Consider the following 13195-nt stretch of genomic DNA (forward strand, 5'->3'; position numbering starts at 1 on the left):
TTTTGGGGGGGCCTGTGTAGGGTAATATAATGAGCAGAAATGTTCATTATTCACAGCCACCGACTTTGACTTCGGGTTTCACTTTAAGAAGCTGATCTGAAGTGATGATGTTTTTATGTGAAGAGTTTTTAGTGCGCTTTTGTACATAGGTTAGGGAGTTCAATAAAGTGTGTTATGGTTTTATTAAACATAAAATGCCCCACTTCGCTTTATTTGCGAAAACCTTCATGATTACTGGCTTCTTTCCTTTCCCATGTCCCTTTCCTGTCAGTCACAAGTACAATTTTACAGAAAAAAGATCTGCCCTCTTCTCTCTCAGTTCCTTTTGACTTTACCACCACTCCAAAACAAATCTAGCTGTTGGAGGGAAGTGCTGAGTCACAGGATTATTCTGACCAGAGAACCACGAGGGATTTGAGGGATTTAAGCTGCTTCATCTTGGCTAAACCTGCTGTTAATAGTGACTCAACAGAAGGTGTAAATTCAGGAATTCATGTTTGATCAATGAGCAACAAATTCCTTATAAATGCACTCTAAAAGAAATAGAGAAACCGTGTGTGTGTGTGTGTGTGAGAGTGAGAGAGAGAGGGTGTGTGTGTATGTGAGAGAGAGAGTATATGTGTGTGTGTGAGACAGGGAGGGTGTGTGTTTGTATGAGAGAGTTTGTATGAGTGCATAATTTGAGCATTGCATTTCTGCCCCAGCTCTATATATTCACAATTATAAAGAGAGTGTGTGTGTGTGTGTGTGTGTGTGTGTGTGTGTGTGTGTGTGTGTGTGTGTGTGTGTGTGTGTGTATAATATCAACAGAGCTAAGATTCATGGAAGTTTGGCCTTAGCTTACCCATAGAGTGATACCTTGTCCATTCACCTTACAGTGGCCATTTTGCCAAGGAATTGATGAGTTTAAAAATAGTTTGAGCTATGTCACGTGAAAAAAGCAGCCAAGTGTAATCTCCGTTTCAGTGCAGGCAACGAATTGTGCATGAAGAGAAAAAGCACTCGACCCAGGTAGTCATGGATGAATGGTGCTCTTTCCCAGCATGTTTCTCACTTAACTTGGGAGCATTTTTTATGGAATACCATAACTTCCACCAACCCTGGCATTTCTTTAGGCATGGCTGTGGAAAGACTATTTGACAAAGCAAAATTATCTATTTATGTACATGAAACCTTGTATCAGTGGTTCTCAACTTTTTTTTCTGCTTGAGGCCTACTTGTGAATTTCACTTGCCTCTGTGGCCCCCACCTTCCATAATCTCCATTAGTTGCTAAAGTATTTTTTTGGGTCAACTGTACTAATTAATCTAATATATGATTAATATTTATGTTTTAACAGGTTATGGGTATTAGTATATGTTAAATTTAATATTACAAGTGTATTTAAAAAATAAACACTAACATTATAGTTAACATATAATTAAATTACACATTAATTTCTTATTATTTATACAGAACTGTACAAAAGTGTTAGTTACATATATATAGCTAAGGTGACCAAGACTTTGGCACAACACTGAATTTGTCAACATGGAGCAGAGAGCAAGTTTGTAAACCTGGTGGGAACAAAGGATGTTGGGAATGGTGAGGGTGGAGCACCATGGGAAGGGTGTGGGACAGTCAGCAGTGATGGAGTGCCAGGGGCAGGTGCAGACACACCCAGCCCTGAGGCACCAGGCAGGGTTATTTGATTTGAAACAATTGGTTTGTTGATCATTACTGAATGTCTCTCTAGTGCAGGGGTCAGCAACCTTTACCACTGAAAGAGCCACTTGGACCCGTTTCCCACAGAAAAGAAAACACTGGGAGCCGCAAAACCCGTTTGACATTTAAAATGAAATAACACTGCATACAACGTTTTTTTTTGCCTTTATGCTATGTATAAACAAACTATAATGTGTTGCATTTATGAAATTGATGAACTCCTGCAGAGAAAACGAAATTACATTTCTGCATGCAACAAAAACATTTTGAACTCCGAAAAAAAGACGTTGGGTTGAAAGTTACTTTTAAGTAAAATATTCAATGTCTATTTGAGTCCTTCTTGTATTTATGAAAAACGCCGAACTTAAATTTTCCGCCAGCAGCAAACCAAAAATAACGTCAGCCAGCTGTCATCCTGAAAAATGAAAGGACTATTTCACTGAACTATGAAAAAATATGAATATAAGTAAAATAATAGGCAATTAAAATATTTATCATACTTGGTTAATGGGATTTCTGCTCCTGGACCTCAGCGCACAGCGTCTGCACATCAGGGCTGTATGATGTCACCTTCATCTTTACACAGGATCGCAAGCTGTCATCTGTGAGGTTTTCAATATCACTCCATTTGTGTTTCTGAGCAAGAACGGCCTTCTGACGGGCAACATCTTCAAGGTCTGCTGTCAAGCGTCTAAACTTGGACACCCATATGTCTTTGTCGGCTATGTCGGCCAGTTCCATCTCAAGATCAGGTTGAATCACACCTGCCAATGCAGTCGTATTCAGTAGGGAAGGATCGATGCTTAAGGGAGTGACCGGGAAGGATAATGTGTTTTTTTCCTCTCTGAACTCACAGAAGCGTTTCCCAAACGATGTTTGCATTGCGATGATTGCAGAATGTAAATACTCCGAAATTATCATGTCGTGACCTTGCTTGAACTCTCTCAAATTGGGGAAGTGAGACAAAGTGCCTTTCTGTAAATCTCTGGCAAGCACTGTCAACTTGCGCTCGAATGCCAAAACATCCTCCAACATGTGCAGGGCTGTACGTCCTTTCCCCTGAAGAGCTGTGTTCAGCGTGTTCAGGTGCGCTGTCATGTCTACCATGAAGTGTAGCTTTTCCAGCCACTCTGGCTGTTCCAGCTCAGGAAAGGTGAGCCCTTTGCTGCCCAGGAAAGTTTTCACTTCTTCCAGACATGCGACAAAGCGTTTCAGCACCTTCCGTCTGGACAGCCAGCGATAAAAACACGTTGTAGCGGTGTCAGTAAACTGCAGTCAAAGATAGCTTTATTCGAACTAAACAGCCTTGCTTTTAAGCCTCCCTCAACCCAACCCCCACGGACGCAGATGCTGCAAAAGACGCGTACTCACAAACCCCCGTAGGCTATCTCCCTTAGCCGGAATGCCGGCTAATTGTGAGCCGTTTCGGATGTGGCAGGAAATGTACAAGATCACCATAATTACATTTCAAAAGCTAACAAACTAACATAAAATACATTTTAATTAAATACTGACCAATTATTTCCCAAAGCCACAGGGAGCCGCAGCACAGAGGTGAAAGAGCCACAAATGGCTCGGGAGCCGCAGGTTGCCGACCCCCGCTCTAGTGCTTCCCCTTCCCTTTCCCCTTCCCACTCTCAGTCCACAATAGAAACCCAGAGCAGAATCAGGTTTATCATCACTCACATACGTTATGAAATTTGCCTTTTTTGTTCGTGACAGCAGTACAGTGCAATACATAAACCCTTTACGCACCAAAATTGGGCAATAGTACCGCAGGAGAGGAACCAAAAGAGTGACAAACTCTTCTGAAAAGCACAGAATACCCTACTTAAAGCAAAGAAAATCATTGCTGCTCAGTCATCGCAGATTGCTGTCCCAAAGCAGGGTTTGTACATGAAACGCCGAAAATCTTTTTCCTCCCACAAGTGCTGTTTCACCTGCTGAGCACCTACCCCCCAGCAGATTACTTATTGCTACAGATCCCATCACCTGCAGTTTCCTGCATCCCTCATCCAAGCCAAATTAACTTCTTAAAAGTTATAATCAGAGATTGCATTGGATCACCATATGAAGCTTCAGAAGTGTTCAAAGTTTAGGTAAAAACCACATCGAATAGCTGACCTATTTTCAAGTACAATGGGTGATATTTACTTTTGAGGTCAACCAGACGTTTCGCATTTCTAGCAGCGTTTACATACGCTAAACCCAACCGAAACCATCAGGCAGCTTCCTGAACGTGTCCCATATCCTGCTCAACCCACACTTTAAGAACTTCAAGCTGCAAACAGTACATTCCTCAGCCCACCGGCTGTCCCAGGACACTCTTCCTCGTGTTGACAACAGCACTACCCTGCTCCACCCTCGATGGAACAGACATTTCATCCATAGCCAAAATAACATTTCACTAAGTCACTAAGCAGGCACCCAACATCTTTCATCTGTACCATTTAGTACATAAAAATGAGAGGTTTGCACTTAAGTAATTATCTCACACATTCCTCTTAAGTATACTTCATTAATTGAGCCAGTGTTTACAGAAGCAATGGGCATTGATATCAGATGCAAGACAAATTTTGTAGTAAGCTGTTATCATTATAGCTACCCACTCCTTAGAGAATCTATGTAGAAATGTTTCTCATCCAGTTTAGAAAGAGTGAGTCCATTTGTTTGCTATCAATGAATTAATAATTTTGGACTTTTTGATAAAGGCAGTGGTATTCACAATAATAGAAGTCGAAGCCGATGGCTGAAGCCTGGAGACTGGAGGGTTGTCCTGGGGAATGGAGGACTGTCTGCGTCTGTGGGTCGGTGGGGGAGGAAAGAGCTTGTTGAGTTCTGCTCTGCTGTGTTCTCTGTTTTCTGCCAAGCTGGGTGGCCATGCTGGGTTGGCATCAGAGTACATGGTGACGCTTGCAAGCTGCCCACAGCACATCCTTGGGTTGTTAGCATAAGTGACGCATTTGATTATGCGTTTGATATCTGTGTGAGAAGTGAATGAAACTAAATCTGAAACAGGCCCTTTCACCTACCAATCATCAAACATCTATTTTCTTTTACTTTTGTCCCATCCCAGCTAATTTTATTTTCCGCATATTCCCATCAATCTCCTCCACATTTTACACCCCACCCACACAGTAGGGGCATCTTACATCATCTACTTCACCTACCACACCCACAGACAGCAGCCGAGGTGAGGTTCGAAACCATGTCAGTGGAGTTGGGAGGCCAGCGGAACTTTCCGCTGCTGCACCGGGCCACCCATTGGTTATAAGGCCAAGAAGGAATGTACTTGCCTACACTTGATTTCCAGACACTGACTCCTGTTATCAATAGACATGGGTTTCCGTGGAGCCGTTTGAGGATCGCATCACTGACAGACAAACAGCATCCCATCATTGTTGAAGGCCCTCAAGGAAAATTGACCCCAAATGTAAAGAACGAGCAGGTATTGATGGTCCAGCAAGAAGTCATTGGAGGGGGCAAAGGGCTGGGAAGTACACACACCAATGGAAAGTATTAGCAGAGGTGTTAGGGTTAAGGGAGGAGGGAAGCATTAGTTCTTCAGAGGTGGCAAATAACTCCATCGCAGTTGATGCCAAAAATTACTAAGGGAATACCATAAGACAAAGGAGTACAATTAGGTCATTTGGTCCATTGAATCAGCTCTGCCATTCAATCAAGACTTTATCTTTACGATTTTTAAAATTTTTATTGAGATATAGGTTAACCAATTAACCTAGCAAATGGTAGGCCTTTGGACTGTGTGAGTCACAGGGCGAAAGCACAAACTCCGCACAGGCAGCAGCGGGAATTGATCCGGGGCCACCTGTAGCATAAAGCGTTGTGCTAACCACTGCGCTATCACGCCACCCACATGGTATTTAGTTTCTCACTCAACCCCATTCCCTGTGTTCCCTTTGTTGCAGTTACGAATCAAAAACCTATCCACCTCTGCTTCAAATGTACCCGGTGGCTTGGTCGCCACAGCGGCCAGTGGCAGCGAATTCCACAGATTCACTATCCTCTGGCTGAAGAAATTCCTCCTCATTTCTGTTCTAAAGGGATGTCCTTCTATTCTGAGACCGTGTCCTTGGATGCTAGACTATTTGAAAAATCCCCTGCACATCCGCTCTGCCTAGGCTTTTTCATATCCATAGAATCATAGAAAGGTACAGCACAGAAACAGGCCCATCAGCCCATCTAGTCTGCTCTGAACCATTCAAACTGCCTACTCCCATTGAACTGCGCTGGGACCACAGCCTCCATACCCCTTCTATCCAAACTTCTCTTAAATGTTATAACTTCTCTTAAATGTTATATGTTCTCTCAAACTTCTCTTAAATGTTATAATCATGCACCACATAGGCTGGCAGCTCGGTAGATAATACACAGGAAAAGAACACTTTGCTCCCTGATCATTAGCTATATGTTTCTATTTAAGCAAAGAAACCCAGAAAAGTAACTGCTACAAACGCAAGGCATTACTAATTGTCATACACGGACAGTTTATGGCTGTCGTGCCCATTCGACAGCTCACCTTTAAGAGTGCAAGATTAATATTGACTTGTGGAATCAATCCTTTCATCATCTGGAGTCATCGGCATTTTTTCCACCACACTGAAGGTCATCGTGACCAGCTGCCTCAGTAGTTGCTTGGCTCTGCCGCTCTGCCAGCTCCAGCAGACTATTTTCAGTCACCTTTTTGGAGTTTAGATGGGTCGGATCAGCTGTGCTCATCAGCTGCCCCGATGAGCGTGCAAAGAGATGCTTGCTCGTAGTTAAGCGGCTACATCCGCAGCTGGCGGTGGTGCGTCGGGAGGAGCACGCTGGACAGAAATTGCTGCAACTTGGTCTTCCCCATTCACAAGGTCCTCTTCGCCATCCCAAAGAGGCGTCAAACTTCCACTCACAGAGTGAGTGTTAGGTCTTGGCTGACCTAACAACCTGCGTTTGCACTCAGCGGCCACTTTAATAGGCACAGGGTTGGAACCTACTGTGGTCTTCTGCTGCTGTGGCCCACCTACTTCAAGGTTCAGTGTGTTGTGCTTTCAGAGAAGCTCTTCTGCACTGCTGCAAAGCATGGTTAGTCGAGTTACTAAAACAAAGGTTGCTATGCAAATTACATGGCCCCAGGCCTGGATAAGACTCAAAGATTCAAAGTACACTTATTATCAAAATACGTATGCAGCTTACAACCCTGAAATTTGTCTTCCCCACAAACAGTCATGAAGCAAAGAACTATCGAACCGAGCCGCACAATAAAAAGGCGTCAAAGAGAAATGCAAGAGGTAGCAAGAAAATAAACAAACAAAAACACAGGATATAAAACACAAAATCAAAAGGCACATTTCAGTTTAGTTCAGTTCGGAGTTCACTATCTGCAGGCCGCCTCAATGAGTCTTAGCCAGTTCCTTAAGGAGACGAGTTTTAACCAGCGGCTCGAAAAAAAGTTTGGCCTTAGCAAGAATGGTTAGAAGTATGGTTGCCAACTTCGCAGCAATGGAGATCGAGAATTCACAAAAATCTTCGATCAGAGCACAGATATCTTGGAGCACTCTAGGGATGAAGGAGGTTGCATGGCAAGGCCAATAAAGCAGTGGAATGAATAAACACAAGAGGTTCTACAGATGCTGGAAGTCCAGCACAAGACACACAAAATGCTGGAGGAACTCAGCAGATCAGACACAATCTGTGGTGAGGAATTAAGAGTCAATACTTTGGGCTGAGATCCTTCATCGGAGCTGCAAATAAATAATTACCTTGCATGATTGCTTTATTGTACCCAATCTATGAGAGAAGGAATAAGACTTTATCATTCTTGCCTTCTTTCTATTCCATTAATTGTGCATATAAATCGATGGAAAATCAATAAATCATTAACAATGTTGCTAGTGACTGGCAATATTAAGACGGGGTGGATCAAGGGAATTGTGTTCCTTGAAAACACTAATCAAATTAATGACTAAATAGCCAAATTAATTTCTAAGCAGATGAAATGCCCAACAACCACCCTGTTACAAAGATTACCTCCATTTCTTTTTCTTTGCCACCACTAATTCAATTCCTTGCTGCTGAAAGCCTTGTACACACCTTGGACACGGGGGTCTGTTGCTTCAAAGCTTAGTTGCTGTTACTCCAGCTTATTTACTTACCACCCGTAATGCCACTATAATTCAGGCACGCAAGCCTCCAAACCCTGCAACAAGGCTGTGGTCCTTCTTGGAGATGTTACTCCAGCTGCATAGTCGTTAATGTCCTAACATTGCTGCACCCCACCCAATCTTCATGTTTCAATCATCCATCAACACCACGTCAGTGTATCGTTTAGCGCAGCGCCGGTGATTACTGCTTGATGTTCAATTCCCATCGCTGTCTGTAACGAGTTTGCACATTCGCCCCGTGATTTCCTCCAGCTTCTCTGGTTTCCTTCCATATTCCAAAGAAGTATGGTTAGGGCTGGTGAGCTGTTGTCGCAAGAATCACAGCAAGTTGCACAATCCTCACTGGTTTAATTTGACATTTTAAGGGATGATTTTCACTGCATGCTTTGGTGCACATGTTGACAAATAAAGCATTTATTTTTTCTTTTAACACCTTCATCACTAATGCACATGCGAATCCATTCCTCATGTCCTGAATTTAACATCGGGGGATGTCTCCTTGGCTTCAGAAATCCCTTCTAGATCCACTTCCAACACCTCCTGCCTTTCACCACTACTGATACTGCCTTCATCTACATTAGAACTACCCTCCTCTGGGTAGCTCTTTGCATTAGCAACCTCAAACAAGAAAATCTGGAATCCAAAGCAACACACACAAAATGCTGGAGGAACTCTGCAGGCCAGGCAACATCTGTGGAAAAGAGTAAACAGTCGACATTTCAGGCTGAGACCCTTTGTCAGGAGTGGAAAGGAAGGGGAGAAGTCAGGCTAAGTACGTGGGGAGGGGAGGAAGAAGTATAAGCTGAGTGATAGGTGAAACCAGAAGATGGGGAGGTGATGAAGTAAAGAGATGGGAAGTTGATTGGTGAGAGAGATGAAGGGCAGGAGAAGGAGGAAGCTGATAGGAGAGAATAGAAGACCATGGAAGAAAGGGACGGGGAAGGAGCACAAGAGGGAAGCGATGGGTAGGTAGGGTGAGAGGGGGAGAAAGGAATGGGGAATGGTGGAGAGGAGCAAATTTCAAGTTTCCCCAATAATCTCCCCACCCAAGATTACCACCTCAACCAATCTGTTGGAGGAAGTCAGTGAGTCAATCAGCATCTATGGGAGGAAGGGAATTGTTGACGTTTCAGGTTGAGACCTCGCATCGGGATCCAAAAGAGCAACTCCTTCCCCCTCCCCAAAAGATACTACATTCACACACTCAATTGCTCCAACAAATAGTTTGTTGCTCCAGATTCCAGCATCTACAATCTCTTGTGTCATTAAGCTCACTTTATAGTTCCCTGAAAATTACTAACAGACACTTGGAATTTAGATTAAATCCTGTTATTTTAGGACTCATAAATCAAGCAAAATCATTATCCATTGGATTCCATCCCCATTTTCTCCACCTACAATTAATGATTCAGCCATTTGTAGCCTATTTTATTCACATTCAGCCACAGATTGGCTACAGATTTTTTGTAAAGCTCCAATTCAATGGATTGAGATGGGAAAACTTCACTATTGGGCTGTTTACTTTGGCCACAGATCTCCCGTCTACAGCCCACAGGTCAGAGGTCGGCTCCCAAGGCCACTGGTGACTCAGGAGGACACTGCTTTCTGACAGGAAATGAAGTTTGTGGGTGCAACCTTTAATTGGACTTGCCTGTGGTTCAGCAATCCCAGAGATTACGTGCTCTGATGCATGGAAACGCTGTCAAAATATCTTATCTGGCTTCCAAGGAACAGGAGGTCAAAGACCACCAACTTAGTCAGGATAAAGAATTGTGCTACTAAATTCATCTGATGAAGAGGCTGCCAGAATTAGATCAATGCATCTCTTAGCTTGGCTGGCCTGAGCAAGGCAGTCATGATCACAACCATTTCTCACTGCCCAGCCTTCACAGCTCAGTGCTGATTATAGAGCCTCACTGAGGATTACATCCAGGCAAATGTCACGCTCAACAGACTCAGCCCTTAAATCGTGACCTGTGTCCCGTTGCTGTGGCAACCATATGGGATCCTGCCACGGTTTTGTTTTTACTTAGCTGGTGTAAATCTTCTGCAAGTGCCAGAGGGCAAAGAAATGAGATAATAATGTTTATGGATTCAAAAACTCTTCAGTGCTACCCAAGACTTTACAAAAGGCAACTCGTTAAAAGGCAACTGGTCTATCCTTACAGTAACCTAACAACCTATGGTTTTACCTGCCATTGTCAGAACGATGATAAACTTAATAGTCAGGAACAAGTGGAGGAAGGAGATGTCACACAGTGTTCTAAACATAAATTACCTGTTGGCAATATTCACCCCATACGTCAACTCATCTCCAATTTCTACTGCAATCAAAGAATACCTGGAGGTCAGGTAGCGGAATGCTGACTCCCTCCTCTGGTGACGGGGTCGGCAGCACAATATAAACATGCTGAGCTGAGGGGGCTGGATGTAAAATGCAAAGCAAGGCTGGTGTAGGGAAAGCAATCTCATTCTGGGTCACAGTTTGAATTCCAAGTACAGGTAACGTACCCAATACGCTGGAGGAGCTCAGCAAGTCAGGATGCATCTATGGAGGGAAATGGTTGACGTTTCGGGCTGAATGCCATCATCAGGACCTGGCCCTGAATTGTCTATTCCGCTCTCTAGGCGATGCCTGAATTGTTGAGTTCCTCCAGCGTTTTGTGTGTACACATATTCCCAGCATCTGCAAAATCTCTTGCTTTTGAAGTTCAGGTGGTTTCTTTATTTTCATTTTACTCCAATTTTTAACTAAATTCTGGTAAAGTATGACGTAAAGACTGTTCAAAAGAATTTATTTCTCAAAAAATATTGAAGCTAATAATGAAGCTGCTTATTGCATGTCTCTGATTATGAGAGACATTTGTATTGAAGAATAATTCAAATGCTTTTGGCAGCGGTGAGTTCCCAAAGGGCCGTAAGATCCAGCACTTGAGGGCTGCTCTACACCAGTGACACACCGAGCTCAACTGGCTTCAAAGGACAGCAAAGCTAGAGTGCAGGTGTGAGTGAAGTGTTGGGGAGAAGGTATATGGTACAAGGAACATTAAGCTTAATCCAGCCTGGTAGGCTTACTTAACTTAAAAGGAACCACCTGATTCTTATTATAGAATGGGATCCCAAGAAACAAGAGAACAGAATTCAAGTGTCAGCCACAAGAGTTGATGTTTCACATTGCCTTTCTTGTACCTTTAAGGGCATTCCAAAGCACAGACATGGGTGCTGTTGAGGCTGTAGTCAGTCTTCTATTATGGGGAAAGAGCCACGAAATTTGCTCACACCAAACTGTGTCAATGGCCAGATCAGCTGGAGCTTTCGGTCATGGCTGTTAGGACCAAGGAAGCTGGAAGAAATCCTTACGTACAAACAAGCTGGATGAACTCAGCAGGTCGGGCAGCATCCGTTGAAACGAGCAGTCATTGTTTCGGGCTGAGACCCTTTGTCAGGACTTAAAGAAGGAAGGGGGCAGGGGCCCTATAAAGAAGGTGGGGGGAGGGTGGAAGGTGCCAGGTGAAAAACCAATCAGAGGAAAGATCAAGGAGTGGGGGAGGGGAAGCAGGTAGGGGATAGGCAGGAGAGGTGAAGAAGGAATGTAAGGGGAAAGCACTATGGGTAGTAGACAGAGGGAGAATCATGGGAGAGGTGATAGGCAGCTAGAAGAGGAGGCAGAGTGAAAGTGGGATGGTGGAAGGGAGAGGGAGGGAATTACCAGAAGTTGGAGAATTAGATGTTCATACCAAGGGGCTGGAGACTACCCAGATGGTAGATGAGGTGTTGCTCCTCCAACCTGAGTTTGGCCTCATCATGGCAGTAGAGGAGGCCATGTACGGACATATCCGAATGGGAATGTGAAGCAGAGTTGACGTGGGTGGCAACCGGGAGATCCTGTCTGTTGTGGCGGACGGAGCGGAGGTGCTTGACGAAGCAGTCCCCCAATCTGCATCAGGTCTCGCCGATGTAGCGGAGGCCGCACCGGGAGAACCGGATGCAATAGATGACCCCAACAGACTCACAAGTGAAGTGTTGCCTCAACTGCAAGGACTGTTTGGAGCCCTGAATGGTGGAAGAAATCCTTTGCTCTTTATTGCTATCAGCCCAGAAGAAAGGATAACGTGAGTTTAAACCCCCACCCCCCAAGAAAAGCAGCTTCTCCAATCTGTGTTTCTCCATCAATAACACAGTGTTTCATAACAAACCAGGATTTGCTCTTCAGGTCCCTGGAGAAGGACCTGAGCTTTCAAACTGGGTTACAGCTTACTAGTAGGATGGGTTCCGGAAGAATCATAGGAGAAAGTTTCATGGGAATCCCACAAGGAAGCTTAAGGAGGTAAAGATATGGGAGAAAGAGAGGAGAATGAGGAAATGTGGCTGGGATTAGAATATGGATGTCGTGATAATGGAATGCACGGAGGTTAAGGAGGCTTTAGGGTATCACACAAAATGCTTCTGACCAAGCCCCTTTCTGATTTCCAACATCTGAAGAATCTCTTGTGTTAAGGAGGCTTTAATAGGTGTGAACATATTAAGAAGGTGTTTCTAATTTTTATGTGTACCCAGCCAGGACAAAATTTCTCTAATAACATTAGAGCACAATGATGACTAAGCTACCCAAAGTACTTCCACTGGCCACAGAGATTTAGGTTGTCCCGATAGGTGCCCACAATTGCAAGTGCTTTCGTTACAACCATTTTCAATGCAATGTGCTTCCCAGAAACACAGCTGCTGTGCACGGAGCAGAAATTCCTGCTCTGCCTTGATTGTCAGAGAGCAAGCACTGCATTTGTATTACCCATGCAAGTGACACTTGTGTAACCTGATGACTGACGGGATTTACAGGCCCTCAAGTGACTCCTCTGGAGCACAGCCCTGACCTCCAGTCTGCTTCACAGACACCCGCTGGGAATTAATCCGTAAAAGTGAGCGAACAGGTACAGCTGCCACTTAAAATGTGCATTTTCTCTCAGCACACCAGAAAGCTCAAGATATCATTACCGATGTGTCAGCCCTTCTCTAGAGTTTGTGGTTTGGCAGCAGTAGAGAGACATACTATGTGTTGGCATCCAAAGGGCTGTTTTAACACAAAACAGCTCCCGACACAACTTGAAGCCCTTCAAAACAAGCAGAAACCAGGCAGGTGTGATGCTGGATATCTGCCCAGTGACTCAGGGAGAGACATTTGATGCTCTTGTAAAACACCACACCCCTCATGAATTCTGCTAACCTTACCTCTCCGCGGCCTGCACGCAACTTAGAAGGCTTTGTTTGATTAGATTCCTTCCCCCAGATATAAACAGACCAAGAATAAACATTCCTCCCGAAGCATCCGC

General features: G+C 44.1%; 1 protein-coding gene across 8 annotated transcripts in view; it reads right to left on the reverse strand.

Moving 5' to 3' along the window:
* LOC132406030 (transducin-like enhancer protein 4) overlaps positions 1–13195 on the reverse strand; it is a 248613-nt gene that overhangs the window by 72689 nt on the left and 162729 nt on the right. The window lies entirely within an intron of this gene.

Source organism: Hypanus sabinus, chromosome 16 (assembly GCF_030144855.1).
Source record: "Hypanus sabinus isolate sHypSab1 chromosome 16, sHypSab1.hap1, whole genome shotgun sequence".
In the NCBI taxonomy this organism is placed as follows: domain Eukaryota; kingdom Metazoa; phylum Chordata; class Chondrichthyes; order Myliobatiformes; family Dasyatidae; genus Hypanus; species Hypanus sabinus.